Source organism: Taeniopygia guttata, chromosome 20 (genome assembly GCF_048771995.1).
Source record: "Taeniopygia guttata chromosome 20, bTaeGut7.mat, whole genome shotgun sequence".
NCBI lineage: Eukaryota > Metazoa > Chordata > Aves > Passeriformes > Estrildidae > Taeniopygia > Taeniopygia guttata.
In genome coordinates this window covers 14,051,339-14,075,087 of record NC_133045.1, presented here as the reverse complement: position 1 = coordinate 14,075,087, position 23,749 = coordinate 14,051,339, and the positions used below count along the sequence as shown (strand labels likewise).

Sequence of the window (23,749 nt, the reverse complement as noted above, 5' to 3'; positions counted from 1 at the left end):
CAGTGGTTAATTTCTCTGTGTGCTATGAAGACTAAGTGCAAACCCCCTCTCCTCACGAGGTGGACCAGCATCCAAACACAACAATTGCCTCCACCCTGTGCCCTCCTGCACTCAGAGCAGGCTTCCCACAGCGTCCCAGCTCCCAGCTCTCCACTTCCCCTCAAACTGGGAGCTGGGATGGGGCTGTGGTGGCCCAGCCCCACCAGAGGAAGCTGCACACTCTGGTAGCTGCAGAGGCTCCTGGAAACCATCACTCCCTGCTGGTGTCCAGTCCGGTTCCATTTGCTCTGGCCAGGTGCTAAAGGCAGTTACCTGCTGCCACAGGCGCTTTCTGGGGGTGGGGACATCTGCCCCACCTGGAAATGTTCGTGGGAGAGGAGGGGAGTCAGTCTGTACACAAAAAGTTGGGTTGAATCTTACCTTGGAGATCTTGGTTTGCAGATTCCTGAGCTCAGGAGTCTTCTCACTGAGAGAAGTTGGTGGATCCAGCTGTGCCCAGTGGTGCTGGATGGCTCAGTCAGGAACTCTGGGAATGAGGAAAAACATGGAATTTCTTATTGCATTTATATCACCGACTCCAAATTTACATGTGCAATTACTGTCTGCACATGCAGATCAATAAAAAATATGTACAGATGAACAGAACTTGCTGGCTCGTGTTTCGGCAAATTAGGACATGATTACACACAGTCAAAAATCTGGATCCTAAACCTTTGTACACTTCTGTTGTGGTATTTTGTAATTGCTAATTGCAACAATATCTCTGCAGGGTCTGTAATTCAACATGACAAGTGTTTTTAGCAGCAGGTGAATAAGATAAGTTATTGAAACAGCAAAATTATTGCCAACATTGAGGAAATTAGATAAAAATGAAAGGTCCAAAGAGCCTCATTCATATCAGATCTAACACAAGCTGGAGTAAACACAGAGAATTGTTAACTTTACAAGTCAATAAATTATTTAAATAGTTTATAAGAAAACAGTGGCTTGGCACAGTTCTGACTTTTCAGCATCATAAACAGAGTAGTAATACTCCACAGCTCTACCCATATATTTGTATCTTGGACTACTCACCTCTTGTGTTCTGTGTGTAAATTGGAAAGCCTTGAACATTAATAAAGCAGACACAAATTCCTCCTTTTAACAACTCCTAGCACAGTGCACAGGGAAGCAGAAGCTCTTTTTGTTCCATGTGAAATCTGCTTTCACTGGCTTCCATCGAGTCTGAGTTTTGCTCCTTAAGCAGCACTTGGCATCATTTATTCCAAACTACCACGAGCCCTCCTCTTGCACTCACTCCTCCAAGGAAGTGGTGCTGGAGAAGGCTGAGCTGCTGTTTTTAGCCTTTGTGTCTGCCCTGGAAGCTTTGGAGCTTGGTGGTGCCCGGTGCCAGCAGCGTGCCAGGGCCTCTCAGGGGACCTGCAAGTACTGGATCTGCTTCTGAGCCAGAGACTTTCTGCACTGCCACAAAGAGGGCTTCACTTTAATTCATTTTGAAATGCCAAGCATCAAGGACGTGATACCCTGTCACAGGGACATCCTTCTCTCTTTCAGGATTTCTCATAGAGGTGCACAGAGAGAAGAAAGAGAAAACAATTTCTATTTCTGCTCCTTGTTTTCCCATGTGGAATGTGTTTGGAGAATTGTTTCCCTGCACAGGCACTCAGGAAATGTTTGTGCCCAAATTCAGCACTTGTAAACCAGCACCACAGGCCCACGGCCTTCCCACTTCTGCTTTCATTTTAAGATTCTTTCTTAATAAGGACTAATGAACATCAACACCCAGTTATTCAGTAAAGCAAAGCATATAAGCAATTAAATTAAATTAAATTAGCACAGCCAAGCAAACAAAGCAGTAATCATTCAAGTCCTCTATTTAGGCTGCAGCCATAGTGATAGACTGAAGAATAACAACATATTCCAGTAAAGACAATTACTATCAAATTTTTATTTTTCGAAAATCTCAAACACTGAATAAATACCAATTTTTGCCACAAAAGGTTCCTTTTAAACCGTCTTTCCCTCTCACTTCAAAATGTGACAAATCCCAGACAGAACTGGTCTTTTATAAGCTTCATTTTACAGGAGTATATTCAGCATTATCTTCTCCACACAGTTTGAGCTCGTATCCCCCTGGGAGTCTCCACCACTTTCCTTGAATGTACTAAAACAAGGATTGGCCAGTCCAGAACAGTAAAGGATGAAGGTATTAGAGAATAGTCTTGGGTCAAGAATTATTATTGCTAGAGGCCTCCAAAATCTAGTTATGGGTTTCAGCAAACCCTGTGGGCTCTTATGATAATGCTTTTCTACAGTATTATTGTTATATGGCACTAAATCAGTCAGATTCATGAGCAACAAGAGGTCAATGTCTGATTGAAATTCATAAGGTCAAAAAGGAAACTAAAAATCAATTTATAAGATATGAAGATTTAGGTTCAAACTATATCCATGAGCAATAAAATTTCACATCCATAAATGTAAGAAATCAGTTATTAAACTTGAGGGGGGGAAGAAGACTTATTAAGTTTTACACACACATAAGGCAGCTAACACATAATTTTATCAGACATTACTGAAATCCTATGTGTAATATAAGAGATGATGGGCTAAAATGCTAAATGGTTTAGCACTAAATTATTAAGTGATGTATCCCTAAGGTATTAAAAAAGATAAGAAATGCAGAGCAGGTGTCTCTCCCACCAACTCTTGATCACCAGTTTAAGTGCATATTGATAACAAATGCACTTTAGAGGCAAAATAGTATTAGTAATATTTTTGCAGTGTGAAAGCCTCATGTCAGAATAACTAAAAGCTTCTACCTGACAAAGAAATGTTCATATATATTACACACACACACACATATATATAGATATAAAATCATGTAAAGTGTTGTCTCCCAGTGGAACAGAAATGAAGCTCCAGTGCAGTGGAGTTGGTTTGCTGCTTACACATGAGTAAATAATGGAGGGGAAATAACAACTCCACCACATTGAGAAGGAGAATTATAGCAAGGACTCTTATCTGGGCTGAAATGAAAATGCATTTTTATTAAAATTACAGATTAATGGAGATTCCTGGAAGCCAAAAGGTGTAAAAATGGAACACTGCAGTCAAATGTGGTTATTTCAAGCCTAGCTCATGGATTCCACAAGAAACTCTTTTTAAATTTTCCAGTTGTCCCCCCTTTGGATTGCTGACTGCTGCTCAAAATTGGTATTTTGGTCTCTTGGTGCATGCAAACTGAACCAGCCAGACATGGAACTTCTCCTGCTGCAAACCTTCCTTGTTTTCCCCTGTTGGGAACAACCCACATCTGTGTCCCTCTCCAGGCTGGGTCCTTCTGCCATCCCTATCCACAGGGACAGGGATTCAGTCCTTCCAGTCCCTTCCCAGGGATTCCATCCTTCCAGTCCCTTCCCAGGGATTCCATCCATCCCTTCTCCAGGGATTCCATCCTTCCAGTTCCTTCCCAGGGATTCCATCCATCCCTTTTCCAGGGATTCCATCCATCCCTTCCCTTCCCAGGGATATTCAGAATTAAAAATTACAGCAAGTGATGATTTTAGAACTTTCTCCTTTTTTTTTTCCTCTCTACATAAGCAAACTGCCATGACTTAATTACTTGTTAATGTAGTAAGCAACCAAAAAAAAAAAAAATCAGGTTTTACAATGAAAAAGAACATTCCTATGCTTGTTTACAGTGATTCTGGAGTAAAATTACCTAAAAAGGTTAAGATTGTTATATTAGAAATATTTTAATATAGTAGAGTTTAAGTTATATTACAAAAATTATAGATAATTATGGAAAATGATACATTCTGTGTCTAGCAGGATACCTAAACACTCCTGTAAAAATGAAATAAGGATCTATTAATACCATAAACCTACTTAATAAAAGTTGCTTTCATATTCAAAACCAAAATATTAAAGCATGCTCCATATCTGGAAGTCAAAAGTGAAAGAATAAATTAACTAAGGTTAAGAACCTTGTAGCAGCTGACTAACAAAGCTCTAGGGCATTATAAAATTTCATGCTCTTGTAATAAAAAGGATAAAGAATTGGCTAGAAGACCACTAAAAGTTAAAATAAATGAACATAAAGTAGATGAAAAAGCTTGACACGGCTGAGACCACAAATGTGTAAAGACCAAAGACACAGTTTTAAGCCATTAGAGGACTGAATTAAATGCAAAATGAATCCTAGTAGTAAATTAATAGAAAATTACAAAGGTAAATGAGCTCTTTTTCCCAGTTACAGAAAACTTTTTATATAATTTTTTTTCTAGCACTTGAAAACATTAGAAGTGAGGTGAGTTAAATTCTGGCAACTGCTCAAGCCCGAAACAATTCCTAATACTTCTGCATATAGAAAAAAAAAATCAATTTTTATAGATCAGACAGAAGCAGGGTCACACGAGCTGTTTTTCACTTCCCATCAGGTGGGAGCAATTCACCTTTTCAATTATTTTCTAGAGCGTGTTCAAGTTTTACCTCTGAGCTCAGCCCCACCTTCGCTCGTGCAAACCTTCAAAAGCAAGGATGGGAAAAGCCAAATATTTGGGTCTTGTTTAGTTGTTACTTCTTAATCAAGGGGTAAGAGTGAGAAGGGAAGAGCTCTAGAAAGGTAAAGGTGCATTAGAACCTAAAGAAAAAAGAGGCGAGGCCAGGTGTGAGAGTCCAGGGCATCCCTCTGGCTGCCCTGGGACCCTGGCAGGGGTCAGGAACCCCCCTGGACAGAGCCCCCAGAGACACTGGCTGTGATCTCTGTCCATGGAAAAGAGTTTTCAATCTTACAGGATCAATTACCAGCTCTGAGTGTTTGATATAAGTAATAATTAAGTGTGGCACGGGTGCAAAAGTAAAATTTTAGGATTCTAGATAAGGGGTTCAAAGGGGACAAGATGGAGGAAATTGGGTGTGCCTTGTCCTTTTTCTCCTTCTTCATGCCCTCCATGTTTCACTGTGGTGTTGGCATTTTTCTGTTGGTTCAGGCTGGGGACACACTGTCCAACGTAGGTGACAGATATTGGCACGTTATTGTAAATCCAGCACAGGTGGAGGTGGGCAGCTCACCAGGAGGAATTCTGCAGGAATTCCACCACGTTTGGGATGATGCAGCTGGGCTCTGTGCCAGCCACCCCAACGGGTGAGAGAGGATCTCAGTGCTCTGCCCGTCTTAGCCAGGTCCAAAACTCACAGCAGCTTTTGGGTGGCAATCTCAGAAGTTTAGGTTGAGGAGGCACTCGTGGCACCCTGGAAATGGAGGAGTTGGTGGGAAAAACCTGGAGTTCAGTGATTCTGGAGGTACCAGACAGAGGCTTTTGGGTGTTTAGCAGGAGCCCATCAGTTCTCCTCATTAACAAACTGTCCTGGCCCTGCTTCTGGAGCAGCCCCAGCACATCAATCTGACCATTTCTAATGAGACAGAGGCTGCTACTGCACCGGCCAGGCTTGCTTGTCAGCCACTGCCTGATGGGTTTAAGTAAGAAATGATCCTTCATTAATTAACCTTCACTTGCTATGTAGATTCACTCATTGAGATGCAGGTAATTAAGCCAAGGTCATTTCAAGGACTGGCAGAGCAAAAACAGCCACGCAAAGGTGCTGTGGTTGTTTTGATCAAGGGCTTTCACTGCAGTTGTTTCAGTGTGACAGGGACACGTTCAAAAGTGCCTTTTGGGGGGAAAAGGAAACCACCCTGGTTTTTTAATGTGTCACCCCAAGGCTAAATAGCTTTTGGACCCAACTTTATAGACTTGGGATGTGGGGTAGATTAGGAAACGAAAAATCAGTAAACTCTAGAAAAGTCCAGAAGAAAAAACAATAATATGTGGAAGAAAGGCAGGAAGGAACTTACTGGGAGTTCTTGACAGTGACTGAAATATCCCTGCAAAAAAGACTCTCAATCTTGCATTTCATTTAAAGTAATAGCCCCCAATTAAAACAGAACCACTCCAGATAGAAAACTTTCTGTAAAAAATAGAAGTGCAATTTGTCTTGGTGCCCAGATTAATCTGCCTGGCTTTTAACCCTTGCCCATGAGCTGGTGCAGCCCTGTGGGGAGCGGGGCAGTGCAGTCTCTGCTCCCTCCCAGGTGGAAAACTCCAATTATGAACCTGCTGTAGCTTGGGGACAGAACAGCATTTTCTGCAGCTCCTCCAAATTAGCTCCTCCGTCAGCCCAAGCCACGTGAAGCTCCCAACTTTGATCACTGTTGAGAGCAAAGTGAATATATTGAACCTGCAAATAGCCTTTGGCTCTTTCCGAGTGGCTCCCTTATAATTTGAGTGTTAGATGAAAGTTGCATGTTATAGATTTTAATAACTCTCCTCCATTTGGGCTGCTGAGTGCCACTTGCTGGGGATTATATGACCCTACTCCCCAGCATGTCCCATTATGGGCACTTAACCTTGGAAGTTGTAAAGACAGAACATTTAATCTGTTAAACACAGGCAGAATCAGAAGGTTATATAATTACAGGTAATTTGGTTTAGCACTTCTGGTGCTTTTCAATCATGAAAAGAAATTTTGCGGAAGATTTTCTCCTCAAGAAATGGAAAAAAAAAGAAAAATATATTAAAAAAATTGAGCATTGTAGAACAAAAGTAATTTTGAGCTATGTGCATAAATTTGTTTCAATTAAGGCCTTCAGTAGTCATTAGTAAACTTTTACAAGCAAAGAGCAAAATTCAGGGTTAACACTTGTGCAGGAAAACCTGGAGCAGATAAGAATGGATTTGAAATACTTTTCCCACAAATATTCCTGAGAAGTGTAAATTGGAGCCTTCAGCAAATCACCATCTCCTTATGGAAATTCCACAGCTGGGCAAACAGCAAATTGTTTCCATTATGAAATAAAAGATCAATAAAATTAAAATCTTCTGAAAAAGAGGAAATAATTCACTATGGCAGAAAAGAGCAGATAACAACAGATTATAACAGATAATAACCAAAGCATTCTGGCTTTATGGTGATGAGGAAAGGGCACAATCCTGTAGAGATTACCGAAGATTTGCTCATTCTAAGTTTAAGAAAATTGATGCTTCAATAAAGAGAGATTTCTGGAGGGCCATTTTACCATCCACAGGTGTTACTGGACCTGTAAAACACTGACCTGAGCAATTAAAGGATGCAGGTGTGTTATTATTATTATTATTATTATTATTATTGTTATAATTATTATTATTGCTACTACTACTACTACTATTATTAATCCCCCTGGAATCAGATTTAAGGTGACGATAAATCCTTGTGGCTCAGAGGTTTATAACCAATAAATACCTGAGAAAAGTTTTTTACAGCGCATTTAAAGTGGGGGGAGAGAGTGAGATGAGAAATAAGATATGAAAAGCTGAGTGTCTGATAATCTCAGCCTAAAGTTAATTTTCCACAAGGAACCAACACCATGCCATGGAAAAGATGGAGAAATCCATGGCTGGATTATCACTTGGACATGCTCCAAACACAGTGGGGTTTAACAGGGGAAAACCACTGGGATTTCCATTTTAATCCTCAAAGCCTACCTTGTAACTGATTTTTTTAAGGAAAACATGCAACAATTTTCATTCCCAGTCCCCCTGGGCGCTCCTGGTGGCCCAGCACACGATGGGCACTGGCCCAGTGACCCCTGCCCCGAGTGCCACCCGAGTGCCACCGTCACAGGCACTCGGGGCTGCTTTTGGCACATCTCACACACATCCCCAGAGCTGCAAAAATGAGCAATTAGAGCTGTGTTTCATTTGGAAATCTGAATTTTCAGCACCACCAACATTTTTTTCCCAGGAAGGCAACACTGTCAAAATGTTTTGTTTATGCAAAGCTCTAAAAGGGAAAAAAAAAAAAAGCCAACCAAACTAAAAATATGAAGTCAGCTGAACCTGAACAGAGCTCCAATTACACCCATTTTTTTAAAGCTTTTGCGAAAGTGTTTGAGCTTAATTAGGTTAAGCTATTTCAAAGCGTGCCCAGTTGTTGTAATTTGTTTATGATACAGAGTTGCTCTTTGATCATGAATGTTCATTTTTATAGAAACCCTGTTATCAGTCTCTGGATAAGAAACAAAATGAGCAGTGTTTGTGGTAAGAAAATTTAGAAAAGTTTAAGAAGCTCAGAAAAAAAGCTGTCTCCTTAATAAAAGAAAGACGTGACTTAATTTAGCATGTGATGGCATGAGGGTAAGTAAATGATCTTTTAGGGAAGAAAGGGAAACTGAAGTGTGTTCATTTATCCACCGTGCCAAAGATATGGTGGTGGAGAATCTCAGCCTGAATTTCACTTGGGGAAAGCTCCTCGAATATCTGCTGGTAATTTTTATCATTGGAAATTCTTCCATTCCCATTGAATGAGAACACAAATCATTCTCCAGCCTTGAAACTGCTACGTGATAAGGATATTTTAGAGAGAGTTAATCAGGAGGGTGAGAAAGGCACAATGGGGTGTGAGTGTCCCTCTGAAAACGCTCTGGCTCCTCATTTTTAAGGAGCAAGCTGTGGCTGTCGCTGGAATTAGGTAACAAGGACATCCTCAGACCAAATTCCTTTCAAAGCAGGAATCTGGGTTAGAGGCTGTGGGTTGGCTTTCGGCTTCTCTCTCTGGGTTTTTTTTGGTGTTTTAGTTTCAGTCTTTCCCGTGGTGAGATGGGTGCATTAGCTGCACGCTTTCCTAGCTGCAGATCATCCAAAATACATGACTACATCGTGGCCTTTGGGAAGGGCTGCATTCACAGAGCATTTAAATGAGCTTTTTTCCGAGATGGCATGAAGATATTTTCGCACTCCGAGGGGAATAATGCAGATCTGTCGAAGTTCCCTGTACCAGCAGAGCTCTCTCTCCCTGGAACACGCCACAGAATGGAGAGAGAAGAGCTTCGTGTGCAAAAAATGAGTTTTAAAGCTTTGCTCAGCTTTTTTTCTTTAATTATTATTAATTTCTCTTTGAAAGGCAGCTGATAACGTGAGAGGGCTGCGAGCATCCTTGCACATCCCAGGGTGGCAGGGTTGGTCAGCTCGGAGCCACCTCACCTGATTGATGCACAAATTAGTCACGGATGCAAATGAGATGTGCAATATTTGTACACTTCCTCAAACCTTGGTCTTCACAACTCGCCTTCCAAAACAAAACTAATGATGTTGAAGAGCAATATGCAAATATTTGCTCTTTGACAATGACATCTCCAAGAAGCAGCCAAGGCTCCTGTATCATTAGTGAGGCCAATCAACTTACTCAGAGCCAACAGCTGAAGTTCAGCCAGCTCAGTCTCTTCTCCTCCTCACAATTAACTTTGAGTTACATTCACATTTTTCAGATGTGTTCAATATCCAGCATTTATTGTGAGTCAGGGCCAGATTTATGAAGGTATTTTTGTCCACAAGAGCTGGACACAATCGCTGCTCAGGCACTTCTTCAAAACTCACCAAGTACCTCCTAAGCTTTGCCTGCACCTGACCCTCATTTTTGGTCTTTCTGTTGGACAGAGCCTCCTTTTGCTTGTGGTCTCTGCACTTTTGAGGTGATTTCTCAGACTGAAGGGACTAAATCACCTGGTATTATTTTTACTCCAAGTAGGCTGCGTTTAGATACTATATCCATGTTTAAAATCTGCTTTCCATAAATGTTATGCAACATTCCCTTAAAAATTGCTGTTTCAGTTAACATTTCTGCCCATAAATCAGTCACTGGAATATTCAGAGAAAGTTAATATGAAAGGGGTGTGAACACAGCTGAAGGCTATTCAATGTTTTATTCAAAGGAGTTTTCATGGAAAATATTTTGAGGTATTTGCTTAGTTCTAATCATTACCATGGGACGCCCTGGAAATCCAATAGTGACAGAAATGCCAAAACTTGAAAGCAATTAAGTGTGTTTGAAAAAGAAATTTTCATTTTCTGTTTGTGCTGAAGTTTTGGTGCAGGAAGGAGGCAGCCCAGGCGAGCCAAATTCCACAATTCTCACAGCATCCAGCAGTTTGTATGGATCTACCCTAAGCTCCAGGAGATCTTCTGTGACTATGGGGAGCTTTTTTTTTTCCTTTTTCTGTCAATATTTTTGGCCAGGAATTTGGCCATTGCTGAGCTCTGTGCTGCTTACATTTCCCCAGGACAACATTCCTGGGAATCCCCATTTCCACAGGCAAGAAAAGTGTGTTGGGATAGAGCTGGTGGGAGAAAGCTCCATGTGCTGGGTTTGTGTGCAGCCAGGAGGGCAAAGCAGGGGAGCAGCGAGGACGGGCTGGAGGTGGCACTCAGAGCTCTGGGCTGGGGACAAGGTGGGGATGGCTCACCAAGGCTGGACCCCGTGGGCTGGGAGGGCTTTTCCAGCCCCAGCAGTTCTGGGATGCTGGGACATCTGACCTGCTGCTGAAGCAGCTCAAGTCCTAAACCAAAACACCAGTGAATTTATCATGGTCGAGTTCAGCTCAAGTGTCCCCTCTGTGAGAGGTCAGGCACCTTTAGGGGACACAGATCTTCAGGCTGCTGGTGGTCTAAAAGGTACTGAACCTCTGCAGGCCTTATTTCCCATTTGCTGGGAGTCCAGGGAGCCCATTCCAGCAGGGATTCTCTCCATGAGGTGAAGAGTGGCACCTTCAGCTCTCTGCTCCAGTCTTGCTGTGGTGCCAGGGCCGTGCCAGCCTTCCCTGACGGGATTTCAGCAGCCAGAGCTGAGATGGGAGAAGGCTTTTCCTGCTTACAAAGGTGGGAGAAGTTTCTTGCAAAGATGGGAAAAGGCTTTTCCTGCATACAAAGGTGGGAGAAGTTTCTTGCAAAGATGGGAAAAGACTTTTCCTGCTTACAAAGGTGGGAGAAGGTGCTTTCAAAGATGGGAAAAGGCTTTTCCTGCTTACAAAGGTGGGAGAAGGTGCTTGCAAAGATGGGAGAAGACTTTTCCTGTTTGCAAAGGTGGGAGAAGGTGCTTTCAAAGATGGGAGAAGACTTTTCCTGTTTGCAAAGGTGGGAGAAGGTGCTTGCAAAGATGGGAGAAGACTTTTCCTGTTTGCAAAGGTGGGAGAAGGTGCTTTCAAAGATGGGAGAAGGCTTTTCCTGCTTACAAAGGTGGGAGAAGTTTCTTGCAAAGGTGGGAAAAGACTTTTCCTGCTTGCAAAGATGGGAGAGGGCTTTTCCTGCTTGCAAAGTTCAGCAGGGAGCTGTGGCCCAGCTTTAGCACTTGCCTGGCCCTGCATTCCGGGGGCTCTTTGTGTGGGCTTCGGTTCAGAGATAACAGCAGTGACTGGTGGGAATGTGCTGCACTGGGATTGAATAGAGACATCGCAGCTGAAACACCTTCAGTCGAACTTCGGAAGGCCAAAAATGAAGGCATTTCATAAATTAGGCTGGATGGATGAACTCTTGGAGCGCCAAGGAGCTCTGGGGTGGGTTTTCCCTTCAGGACTCGGCACTTAGCAGCTATTCAATTACCGGTTCAAGATAATAAAGCATGAACCAGTGCTGTACTTCATCTCTTCCTTCCTCAGGAGCACAGAATTGCAGTGCTGGTCACACAGGCATCACACTGCTCGGTCCTAGCACCCACCCTCAAACCCATTTTCTGGGCCATGGTTGGAGCCCTTGGGCTTGGAAAACCCCATTGTTTCCTTTAGGGACGTGACCTCCAGCAGGCCAAAAGCACAGGGATGGGGCTGCCTGTGGGACATGCCCTCCAGGCTGTGTCTGGGTTGTTATTCAAACAATAACAGCCAGATGGCAAAGGGTAACCCTGCCTAAAAAACGGGCAGGAACACAGGGCACGACACACAAGCAGAAAATATGAAATAAACCCAAAAGCTACATGGTATTTCTCACTGTAACCTGCCTGGTCCCATTCTGCCATCAGTGCAGGGTGAAATGACTTTACACATTGTAATTGGGGGAATAATTGAACCAATTTTCTATAATCATCTATACATCCCCAAAGCAAACCCTGAGCCACCCCAGGAACACATTCCCATTAACCGTCTCCAGGCTCCACTTCTGGCACAGAACTTCTCATTCCAATATTTACTTTATAGCGGTGCCATTAGGAAATATCAGAAGTGTTAACATTTTAATGTAATGAGGCAGATGCAACTTGGGTTTTTTTCTTGCAATATCAACTTTCTGGAAGTTATGAAAATGTGACATTTTGCAATAAGAAAGCAGAAAAAAATCCCACCAACAAACCCAAATAAATGAAAAGAAGCAATTTGGATGCTCCAAATGTGAGGTGCTGATGTGCTGAGCTCCTGGACTGACTTTAACACTTCTTGAGGGAAGAGATTGGGGACTAAGCTGCACTTTGGTCCAGGGAAGGAGGAGAGCGTGTCTCTTGTTCTCATTTAAGATGTTTATTTTGGATATTTAGATGCTGAACTCAACAAGGTGCTTCAGCACACGCCTGAGTCCCTGCCCAGCCAGCTCCCCTGGTGCCATAAAACAACGTTTGATAATTTGCACCATGCTTGAGAGACAACTGGTGATTTGTAATCCGTAAATCCAATGAACTTTTGACATCTCCCGTTGCCTGGGTGAGGCGAGACATCCATCCAGCTCCTAATGGGGGAAAGTTGAGGCCCACTATGATTTGTTTTCCTGATGTAAATGTGGCACAGAGCTATATTTTGTGAATGGCTGATGGATCTCATGAAAGCACTATCCCTTCACCACAATGCAAAGCATAATGAGATGAAACATTTGGAGGTGTTGAGGCACTCACAAACACAGGTAGGGACTCATAAAAATCCTTTTAAGCAGCCACTGGCAGACCTAGGCACTAATATTTTAAATATCTTGTTGATCAGCTATGAAGGTGGCAGAAATTGGTCCTTTTTCCTCCAAGACTGAGGAAAATCAGGGTTCAGAGAAAGTCAGAGAATGCTGAATCATGCAAGATGCAAGTAAGAAAAACTCTGGAAAAATCTTGTAAAGGTATTTTTTTCCCCCTCCATGGGGAAAATTCAAATAGTAAAATTCTGACTTCATGTGGAAATCTGGCAATTTCAGCCAGGCATTAGTTGGGAAAGTTTTTTAGGTCAGCCTGGGATTGTGGATAAGGGAGGAATGAGTAACACAGCCTCTGAGTAGCTAAAGCCCTTGTGGCTCTGGGATGTTAAGAGAGCAGACTCAGCCTTATATATCTTATTTAATCAAAGAATATATAACTTCATCAGGGCTGGCTTCAACTTTCAAGGAGAAATAAACCACTTCTATTACTGGAAATTATTAGATACTCATATTACAGCCAAACATCCCAGGGTTTTTTTGCCTTTCTGGAAAGAAAGAGAACAAAAGGAAGAAAAACTCTAAAAGAGAGAAACGACAGCAGAAGCAAAACCCAGCAATATTTATAGGTAAATCCTCTTTTTACTTGTAATAGAATGCAAACCACACCTGAATTTGGGAATGTTTCCCTAGGAGGGGCTGGATCTGAAGGAAAACCTGGAATGCCAAGATCTGAAATGATTCCTGAAGGGCTGAGAGCACAAGGCAACCACGACAGGTCAGCTCATCCAGGGAAAGCCACGGCTCATTCCAGAGCCTGGGAAAGGGCACACATTGGGCTGGACACTGGAGGCACCCTCAGTTTTATACCCTGGTGTTCAGCAAATAACAGCAGCCTGAGTATGGCTAAAACATTGCATACAGTTAATATCTATCACTAATATCCACTACATAATTAATATATGAAATATATAGCTAATGGATACAGCCTCAAACAGAGCTCATTTACCAGCAGAGCCCACAGCAGCGCCCAGCTGAGCTGCACAGGGGGATTTAGTCTGGTTTCTCTGGCCAGCAGCCCCTGTGTGCACCAGCATTCCCAGCCCTCCTGGCTGTACTGAGGACACATCACCCAAATCACCTGAAGGGAGCATTACCTAATGCAGGGGTGCAAATCCATCCCTGCCCCTGGGTCTGGCTTCAAGCAAACCTTCCATAAAGGTGAGGCTGTCCCTGCTGCTGCCCAGCTCTCCCAGAGCAGGTTTCTGGTGGATCTCTGACATCTGAATTAACATCTGACATCGTGTTCCACCCCCAGAGTGTCTGAGCCCCTGGTGCCACAGCCCAGGACATCCATCAGTACCTGGGGCTCATCCCCTGCACCCCAAATATCTGAGTGAGCCAAACACCAAAGGTTTCCAGAGGTCCAGGGGAGGATATCTGCTGCTCTAAAGTCTGCTTTCCATCCTCACTCCAGAGCTGGCGTTATTGAAATCATCCTTGAGATGACCCCAGCTGTCAAAAATCAAATCAGATTTATAAAATGCTTTGGGTTCTAGAGGAAAGGTGCTGTAGGAATAGGTGTTGTTATTATTGCTATTATGACTATAATAAGACAAGCTCCCCATGTCCCTTGGCGATAATGCAGCTCTCTGGGAGGGATAAACTACGGAACCAACGTGAACCAGATTATTGCCTCATAAAATGGGACACCTGCCCTATTATCCCTTAAATAATAAGTACATAAAACAAATTTGACTGTAATAATAAAACATAATGGTGAAATATTTATGGGTAATTTTTCAATGCAGCACACGAGGATTAAGCCACGCAATTTCTGTTGGCTTTTACAGGAGTTGCTCTGGCAAATCCTCCCTGCGAGGTCCCACAAAAACTGTCCTGTGGCGTGTCTGGAGGAGCACGAGGGGGTGGTAAAGTGAGATGGGGATTGTAAAATGTGACAAGCAAACACAGAACCCAGGAGCTGGGGCCACCTCCCATCACAGCAGCCACCAAGGAAAGCCCCAAAATTCCAAATGCAAACCGGGCTCAGGTCTGTTTGCAGATAAACAGCACCGAGCCCTCCATAAAAACAACACCGAGCCCTCAATATGGCAAACTAACAAATACTATAAAGGATTACTTCAGGGATCCCATCAAATCACATCTTTTACATCTCAGAATTTCTCACTTACCTCTCACCTTTGCTAAATTCTTGTAACTGAAAAAGCCACAGGGAGAAAAAAAAATAAATCACATTTTCTGATTGTTCCTTTGGCAGAACAGTACAGATAAACAGGTTCCATAATTTCTTTCATACAGTTATTTCCATATTCATTTCCCTACTCTTCTGTGGGATGACTTCTGATAGAGCAACAAAGAGAAAAAAAAAATTTAAATAAGGAAGTGCATTTCAAAGCAAGAGAATTTATGAAAGGCATCTGAGGCAGCAGAACCTCTAACCTGTGAATACTTTCAATGTACTTTAGATTTTAAGTTGTCAGGGTCACATTCTCAGTTTTTGAAAAGCACTCACGTCTGGCTCCCGAGACAGAGCCTGATTTAGTCTTTTATAGGCACATAGTACATGCTCTAATTAACCCAACTTAATTTTTGAGCAGAGCCCCAATGTCTAATAGCCATGATGCAATATTTAGCAGATTATATCACTTATTATTTTATAAGCCACCAGATAAAAATAAAGAGAATATCTGAACTGCATCTTTCTTTTGCACCCAAATAATCGGATTATTTTGATTTGCCTTTTTTTAAAGCACAATGAGTGCATTTATTGCTGCTGCCTTTCCAAGGGAACACCTGATATTTCCCATCGGTGGGTCTGAGGGATGCTCAGGTGAGCGGAGCAGCCTCACCACCCACCCCAGGGCTCTGCCCATTCAAACCCCTGCCTGCAATCCAGGCATTTTGGCAGCATCTCTGCATGTCCACAGCTCCAGCCTGGCCAATTTTCCCCCAGCAGAGCCAGGACAGACCCAGCCCCTCGCGTGTGCCTGTGAAAATCTCTCCCTGCCTGCTGCCTCCCTGCCCGCAGAGTTGCTGTGTTTTCTCTTTGTATCGTTCTGGCTCCCAGTACTAAAAGCCACATCCTGTTATGTTTGGTTGCTAGGTGGAGAAATGTTATCATGGGCTTCAGCAATAATTTATCCATACAGCTAGAGGAGCTGTCATGTACTTCTGACAGTGAGCTGCAGCACTTTATCAGCTTGCCTGTAAATCAACCGTGTGTGGGTGAAGATGCCAGCAATGTTTGATCTCTCTCAGACACTCTAATAATCTGCTTTTGTCTGATTGATTCCTTCACATCACCAAGCACATTGCAACCGAGAGTGGAGTGCCCTCTGTTTATCTCCGTTGGTCATCTGCTGGAGGGCAACAGGGCAGAAAATGCTGTTCTCACTGAGATGGAAGAGTTTTTTGGAATTAGGGGCTTTACATCATATCCTGGAGCAGGTTTAGTCCAGTAAATCAATGATAGCAGAATTGAATGCACCATAAATACCTCAACCCGTATCTCTTACAAGAATGTAAGAGTAATTCATAGAAACAGGAAAGGTAACTTTGCTGGGAAGAATTACGACCCCTACAAGCTGCAGACATGCAGGTCTTTTACGGCCTGTGTTTACATCTCCCCTCTTGAACCTCGGCGAGAAATGCTCCTCACTGGTATTTGGTTCCAGGCACTTCAGGGAGAATATTGAGCAGAGCAGGACGCTGTCAGAATTGATCAGGGCACAATCCGAGCACAAGTTTTGCTAAATTTCTGTCATTTTCCGTTTGAGGCGGCGGAGGCCGGCGCGGCCTGGCCCGCTGGGCACGGCGCTGGGCCGGGCAGGGCCTTTCTGCCAAAAATGTCCCCGCACGGAGCAGGGAGAGGTGTGTGCCCCTTCCAGGGGATAGCTGGAGCTGCTTTGTTGTGTTCTGTCCGTCCAAGGCTCCCCAGCTGGAAATCAAGAGCTGTCTCTGGCAGCACTCATCGGTGCTGACCTGCAGCGGTGGCACCGCCGATTCCTGACCCCTCCAAACGCTGAGGGTGAAGATCTCGAGGATGGGATTGACTAAATCCCATCAGGGGAAGCGTTTGGTGGTGGTGGTGTCCCCTCCGTGGGTCACGGCGGGATGGCACAGGCAGCAGGATATTTGGGGAATGCACTAATTTCAACCCAGTACGCTGAGGGGAAAGGCTGGTGGTTCACAGCGCCACTGAATGCTAAAAAAGGGTGAAAATTCACACTGCATAATGTATTTGTAATTATGCTTAAGGCAATGAGAGGAGAGAAACGCATGGAACAAATCTGGCATACGGTGTAGCCCTCTGTGGATGCTGCAGGAGCTGCTCCATCTCCTCCAGGCTGACTGCACGGAGCAGAGGAGCTTCGAGAGTGGATCCACAGGCTCCTCCTTGGTCCATCACAGGGATTTCCCCAAACTATTGATAAACTGGGATGGAGGCTGCTCTCAGGGGAAGGCAGCCCAGCTGTGGCCACACAGGCAACACCTTTCAGTGCAGCAGAGGGGCCTGTGCTGCTTCTCCACAGCTCATGACCCTTCCAGGCAAACAAGACTTCCATTCACAAGAGACTTTTTTTTTTTCACTGCACGCATCATAAAAGCAGGGAAAGTGATAAAAGCAAGAAGACCTGAAGTTACAGTGTGCAGCAGGGTGTGTTCTCTGTTCTTTCACCAACAGGCAGCATGAAATGAATTTAGTTTCACTAAGTATCACAAAACACCCTGATGGCTCCTCAAAGACCTGACACTGGCCAACTTTCAGCTTTGCCCTGGAAGAGGAGCAGCGTGCACAGACAGCCTGATGGACACAGGGACCTGCACATGGGGGTAACAGAGGCACTTGGGGAGGATTTTAAACCCAGTTTGGGCACAGCTGCCTGACCTCTCCTTTAACCCTCTGCCTGCAGGCAAGAGGTCTGTGATTCCCAAAGTTTGCTTGGAATACACAGCCAGAACCCTACTGGCTAGAATCAGCAGGAAGACATGGAAAGGCCCCAGTCCTGCCTTTCCTTGTGTTGATTTAGGGATGGTGGATGTCCATGGAGGCTGCGCTCAGACTGGCTCAAATAACTCAAGCCTAAATCCTCCGTGGTCTTAAACTTGCACGCTCTAAACTACTCTTCAGCTTTATATCACAAATCAAACAGCTTTATATCACATTAATTAAAAGAAACCCACTATTAAGTCTCAGACCCTACTAATTTCTAGTATTGCAAGATAAGGGTTGGCACTTTCCAAAGAGAATTAGGAAATTTCCAAAAAAAACAGAAGAGAAAATAACAAAAAGGAAGAGGAGAACAAGAAAAGGGAAAAAGGGAGCATGTCTAAGGAAACTACTCTTCCAATAACATCAAGATATCCTCAAGGGAGATGTATATATAGGAGATATTACATGGCTGAACAGTAAATATCACATTTCTTTTTACAAGCATGTTTCTGTATTTTATTATATCTTGACTGGCAGATACATAAATTTTGAATATCCAGTCTAAGGAAGTTTAGGAAGCTTCTCCATGGCTCTAAGTGGTCCATGGCATTTTGTTATTCCATAAACAGATGGATTAATTAGTGAAATATGTTCTAATCTAGAAAAATTTAATGTTTTCATGAGCAAGCAAAAAATTATGAAATTCTCCTAGTGCCTCCCTGCCACCCAGCTTCAAGCTGGCACTTTGTGGCACATGTGGAAATAGATGCAGCCCCAGAAGCTACAGGAAGGAACTATTTGAGCAACTCTGGTCATTTGGGCTCTCTGTAAAGCATTTTGCTGCTGCTGTTATTTCCTGCAGTGCAATCCCAGGCAGGAGGATTTCTGGATCATCTACCCGAGCGTTGGCCAGTGCTGAGTGATTGATTGAGGTTGTGACATGACTTTTACAGACAGCACTTGCAGGGCTCCTACAACACATGGGACTCGCTTGTTATTTTGTGGTGAAGGAAAAACACTTGGAAGTGGGAAGGGGAATTTCCTGCAGCTGGGAGACTTCAATAATTTGACATTAGGCCGTGTTTGTTTGATGGTGGGAGACAGGTCTGATGAAAGCAGACATGCAGTTTACAATTCTAATTAATATCATCAGGGTTTTAAAGGGAAAAACCTCACCAACTCATTGATTCAATTCCTTGGGAGAGACATTCCCACAGTTTTGGTTTGCCTCAGGTAAATGCCCTTGTGCCCAAAGGAATCATTTTCTCTCTCCAGGAAACACCACCAGGAAGGAAACTTCTACACAAATGCTATTTTTAATGCACTTGTTTCACTTTTCAGGGCTGAGTCAGACACCTGAACATGAGTAGCCTCTCAACTGTAAATTCCAGCTGAGTAATTCCCCATGTATTGAGCCCACCACTGAACATTGTTAATCTCAAGGCCCTTGTAAAGGAAGGATTCCATTTTGAAGCCTAAATTAAGACAATTCTAGTAAAATCATATATTGGCCAGGCATTTAAACGTTCTATAAAGGATATGGGGTGGACCAGAGCCCTGAGAACAGGGGCCAAGACCACTATGGAAGAGCAGAAAGTCCAGGAAATTAGGAAAAAATAGGGTAAATCCTGCCTGTAGCAATAATATTCCTGTTCTCTCCTGCTCACTTCTGGTGTAGGAGAGAAGGGCTCAAGTTCTCTCTTTTAAAACTAACAGCATCGATGCCACCCAGATTCCAGGGTGGGAGCACTCAGGTGGAAATGGGGATCCAGCTTTGATTCCCTCCTCTGGAAAGTGTCCCTGCTGTGCTGCTGGTGCATTTTCTGAAGGACAACGTGGCAGTTTAAATGCAAACCTGCCCTGAAATGAGTCCCTCAAAGGGGATCTGCTGTGGGGTGACAATGCCTGCTAACCCTGCCAAAAGGGGACTTACTTGGATCAGCCCCAAACCAGGGGCTGGGAAGGCACTGCAGGACCACAGGGTGGCTGAGTTCCCATTCATCTGCACCAGGGCTCCACGCTGCTGATTTTCAGGGCTGCAGAAATATTTACCACTGACATATCTCAGCAGATCAAAGGAAGCTGCTGCTGCTTAGCATTTCTGGCCTGTAATCTGCATTAATGTCTGTGCTCCTTCCAGACTTATCTGAAATGTTAATGAAAACATTTGCTGAATTTGCCCCAAAGCACCAGAAACTGGGAGAAGAAAGTGGAGTGCAATTTTCCAGCACTCTCAGTGGGGTTCTTTAATGCAGAGGTGAGCCAGGCAGGTGGTGGGTCACAAAGGACCCTGAGCTGCCACCTCTTGTGCACAGGAGGTGTCACAAAGGGCATCAGAGTGCTGCAGCCCAGCCTGTTTCAGCCTGAAAAAGTGCAAATGAACTGGCCAACCTCAAAAAAGTGCAAATGAACTGGCCAGCCTGAAAAAGTGCAAATGAACTGGCCAAGCTAAAAAAGTGCAAATGAACTGGCCAGCCTGAAAAAGTGCAAATGTACTGGGGGGATGCTGCACTGGGGTTGAGTTTTAGTGTTCAGGTACAAAGATACTGCTGTCCTTTCTGCTTCCATGAGCAAGGCACCCCTTGAGGACACACAAACCACCCCACCAGGGGAACCTGCAGCCCCAGCACTGTCCTATCCTTCCCTGCCAGCCCTTCCCAGAGTCACACAATCATTTAGCTTTGCAAAAGAACTCCAAGATCACCGAGTCCAACCTTTGGCCACTCATGGTGAATCAGTGCTGGTATCAAACAGACTAACATGGTTCTTGCCCTGCTGAAAACACCAAATATTTCAGTACTTTTTTTTTTTTTCTGGGAATGGATTAAAAATAATAACAAAAAATAGAATTTATATAGAAAATGTAATGGGAGGGATTCTGCAGATAGAAATTAGCATCTAATGGCTCATTTTTTGTCTGGTTCACTGCCATAACACTGAGGCTATCCCAGGAATCATCATGAGAGTCTGGGACCATGCTGTAATGTCCTGCCAGGCAGAATCAGGGCAGCTTTCACTGATTGTGGAGGTCTAGGTGTGCAAAATCCATCAGTGACAGACAAGGCATCAAGGACTGAGAAAAGAGAATTTCATTTCAGCAGGAGGTATTCCCAGTGCAAATGAAAGCTGCTCCTCTAGACATGGTATTAGAGATCCAGGGAAACTGCAAATTGAGTATTTCAATACCTCCCCACCCCTAATTTTAAGCAGTTAAAAAAGAAAAGAAAGAAAGGAGAGTGAAGCTCTTTGGCTGCATTGAGAACAATCAAGCAGGCTGGGACTGGCTGCCTTGGGGAGCTGTTAATGGGATCCAGACTCTTCCAAGGTCACTGGTTCCAGTCTAGCCCACATTAGGAGTAATTTAAGTCATTGTTTGTATCCACAGTTGTTACTCAATGGCTGCTCAGTGGTGTAAGTGACAAGGGTTGGTGGTCTAGTGCAGCATGGAGTGAGCACCTGCCCATACCTCACCCACAATTGCCAATTCAGCGCTTTTCATCAGGAGCAAATTTAAATATAAAATGTGAAATACATAAATCCAAATAATTTATGAACAATCTGTGTCACCTGTTTTTTCAAATCTTGGTACCTCAGAGCTGACAGGTAAGGAATCCCAGAATTCCAGAATTTGGGAAAGGCTTCCAGAACCATCCAGTCCAACCTGAGACTGATACCCACCCATCACACCTTGGTCAATCCTGTCACAAATAACACCAACCTTTCGAGCACAGGGCAATTCTGCTTTGGGATTTATGGTAATTCACCAAAACAACAACAGGGCTAAACTGCATCCTTTGAATTTGGTTCACTAAATTATATCAAAAATCTTGGGTAGAGATATGCAGTACATAAAACTTAAATAAAGGATTTTAAAATTCATTCAACTCCCCCTGGAAATCTTATTGTCTTCTCTTTGGATTTTATGATTCCACTTTTATGAATCAAATTTGCAAACTTTGAACTTACTCAGCCTTGGAATGTGGTCAACCATATAAAAAGCCAAAATAGCTTTTCCCAAACAATCCCAATTATTCTCAATATTTACTTGCTATTAATTTATTTAATCTGATCTATTGCTTAAGAAAATGATTAAAGTGCTTTCATTGGACAGGGTTCTGAATGGACAAGGTATTTCACATTATTTGCTGAAAATCCATTCTGGTGGGGAATGTTTACTATTCCTTTCACATACAATTATTCCTCTCAGTGTTAATCAGACAATTTTTCAAAGGTGTAGTCATGAAATTGGACTGGCTCCATGCCTAATCCAATATCTGCTGCTCGGTAAACACACACCTCTGGATATATGTTTCCAGGCAAAGATATATATTTTCTAGGCAGCTGAATTTTAGCAGAGTGACACAGTCAGAGGCAGGAGCCCAGCAGTACAAACAGATATTTCCTTGATGGAGATCTCACTGCTATGCCAGCTGTTTTTAGTTTTGTGCTGAACATGTTTTGGGTGAAAAAACCCCAAACCGGAGCTAGATTGTTTTCCTCAGGAACTCTGGGCTGCACGTGCCGTGTTTGGGACATGTCAGTGATTCAGGGCTTTGCAGGAAAATGTCGGAATCTGAAGTATTGATGATCCCGAGATTGTATAAAATCTCTGTTTTTCTGCCCTGCTGCCAAAGCAGAAGCCATAATTGGTCTGTGCTGTTCCAAGGTGGTTTATTCTGTTTATCTCTAACATGTTCTGCTGCCCTGCCGCAGCTCTGTCCTGCAGGGCAGCGTGTGGGGCTCTGCCCTCAGTGGGATGGTACAAACATTAAATACCACAAACTACCTGTGCTGGATTTACAATAACGTGCCAATATCTGTCACCTACGTTGGACAGTGTGTCCCCAGCCTGAACCAACAGAAAAATACCAACACCACAGTGAAATACAGAGGGCAGGAAGAAGAAAGAGGGAGGACAGGACAGGCCCAAATCCCTCCATCTTAAACCTCTGACCCCCATGTACAAAACCAAAACCCCCCTGTACAACACTCAAAAATTCTTCCCTCTACTTTGTGATTACTTCTGCTATAATATCTAAACTTTTGTGACTTCGTGTTCTTCCTGCAAGGTTGGTAAATCGTTCCATAGTTCACACCCAAAGAGTTCACAGCTCTGTCCTGTCTCTGCACCTGTCTGCTCTGAGCCCAGGAGGGAAAATTCACTTTGGGAACGGAATCGGTTGTTACCTCAAAGTTTACAGGAAGGGCCCTAAAAAAGAATGCCAGAATCACTGAGGTTGGGAAAAGCCTCCAGAACCATCCAGTCCAACCTGAGACTGATCCCCGTCCATCACAAATAACACCAACCTTTCGAGCAGAAAACAAGAAATGTCAGCTATAAAATAAAATTTAAAAAATGAAATGAAATAAAATGAAATAAAAAATAAAAAAAATAAAAAAATGAAATGAAATAAAATAGAAAAGAAATAAAATAGAAAATAAAAAAGAAATAAAACAAAACAAAATAAAATAAAATAAAATAAAATAAAATAAAATAAAATAAAATAAAATAAAATAAAATAAAATAAAATAAAATAAAATAAAATAAAATAAAATAAAATAAAATAAAATAAAATAAAATAAAATAAAATAAAATAAAATAAAGCTTGGGAATGAAATCCCAGCCTGCTCACTGATGAGCACAGTGAGCTCCCAGCAGGGTCCTGGGGGAACTGTGGGACAAAAACAAGAACTTGCAGGATCAGCTCCCAGCCCATCCCACTGGGCAGACACAGCCCTGTGTCCCACAGATATTTGTATCAAAGCCTATTTCTCCTCTTTGTGCATTTATTTATGCAGGACATGCTTTTACTCAACAATGCAGCAGCAGATACAAGTGATTCCACCCCCGCGCTTTGAAATATTATTCTACTTTTAATTTCCAGCCTCCTCCACCTCCTCCTTTCCCTCTCTCCCTTTTTTTTTTTATTTTGGTTGGTGACCACAAGTGTAGTTTCAGTAAATAAAGCTGGTGCTTGATAATGTGGAACGGCCAGGAGCTTAACTCTGCCCTTGGAGATCGCTTACATCAAACCAGCAATCAAAAAGTGGTGCAGATAAAATTTGTCATCAGGGATTTCCTACAAAAGAATTACAGTGG

The 23,749-nt window shown here is 43.1% G+C and overlaps 1 long non-coding RNA gene across 1 annotated transcript in view; it reads right to left on the bottom strand.

The window, feature by feature from the left end:
• The window catches only part of LOC140680354 (uncharacterized), a 35,744-nt gene extending 20,720 nt beyond the window's left edge, over positions 1-15,024 (bottom strand). Inside the window, exons 1-2 of the long non-coding RNA XR_012051544.1 lie at positions 14,888-15,024; positions 421-526 (exon numbers count right to left, since the gene is read on the bottom strand). This is a non-coding gene — a long non-coding RNA (uncharacterized lncRNA). The remainder of the gene's footprint in view (positions 1-420; positions 527-14,887) is intronic.
• Between the last annotated feature and the right edge of the window lie 8,725 nt (positions 15,025-23,749).